This window comes from Acyrthosiphon pisum, chromosome A2 (assembly GCF_005508785.2).
Source record: "Acyrthosiphon pisum isolate AL4f chromosome A2, pea_aphid_22Mar2018_4r6ur, whole genome shotgun sequence".
Taxonomy (NCBI): domain Eukaryota; kingdom Metazoa; phylum Arthropoda; class Insecta; order Hemiptera; family Aphididae; genus Acyrthosiphon; species Acyrthosiphon pisum.
In genome coordinates this window covers 34,831,097-34,831,911 of record NC_042495.1, presented here as the reverse complement: position 1 = coordinate 34,831,911, position 815 = coordinate 34,831,097, and positions in this window count along the sequence as shown.

Genomic DNA, 815 nt, shown 5'->3' with positions numbered 1-815 from the left:
TCCGGGGTCTGAACGTCTCCAGATGCTGTAGTGGGGACCGTATCAATGGCAGATAAAAGAGGAGCGGCTAATCGCACGAGACGTTCGTCGGTTTCGTAGGCGTAGGTTCCTTCCATTTTGTTGACCATAATTTCTTCTAACATTTCCAGTAAAATTATGTTTACCGCGGCGTGGTCGATGTTATTATAATTTATTGCCATAATTTATTTTTTGAACGAAGATAGTATGTGCGAGTATGTCAGGATTAAATCGAGAATTGGTAATGAGCTAAATTCAAATCTTCCAACACAGAAACCGATCTCCGAGAAAATCTCCCAGACAACGACTTGTGTTACCAGCCATCTAGTATGTTTATCGTTCTCGTCGGCCCGCAGCATTAACATTTCGAGCGCGTTAATAATAACAATTTTATTTTATTTGCAAACAATTCTCAACATATTTTCAATTATAAATACAGTAGCAAGTTTGCTAAATTCCTAAAGCAAAACTAGTACCTATACGATCTATTGATAAAACGTATGTATTTTTACAGAAATCTTTGTGATCAGCAATGTACTTATTCTGGTTTTCTATTTCAGTTATGTATATTACGTTTATATGGAGGAGATAAAACGTTTTGAAATGAAAACGTTTTAAAATAATTAAAATCGTTTTTTCAAAATTAGATTAAGTGCTTATATGCGAATACTTAAAACCCATTTAATATGAAGTTTATCCTAAAACGTTTTAAACAAGATGTTATCAACTGTTATCTAATTGATTTTTTTTGATTGTTATTTAAATGTTTGAATTATTTACTTAGTAGAGGTACCTAT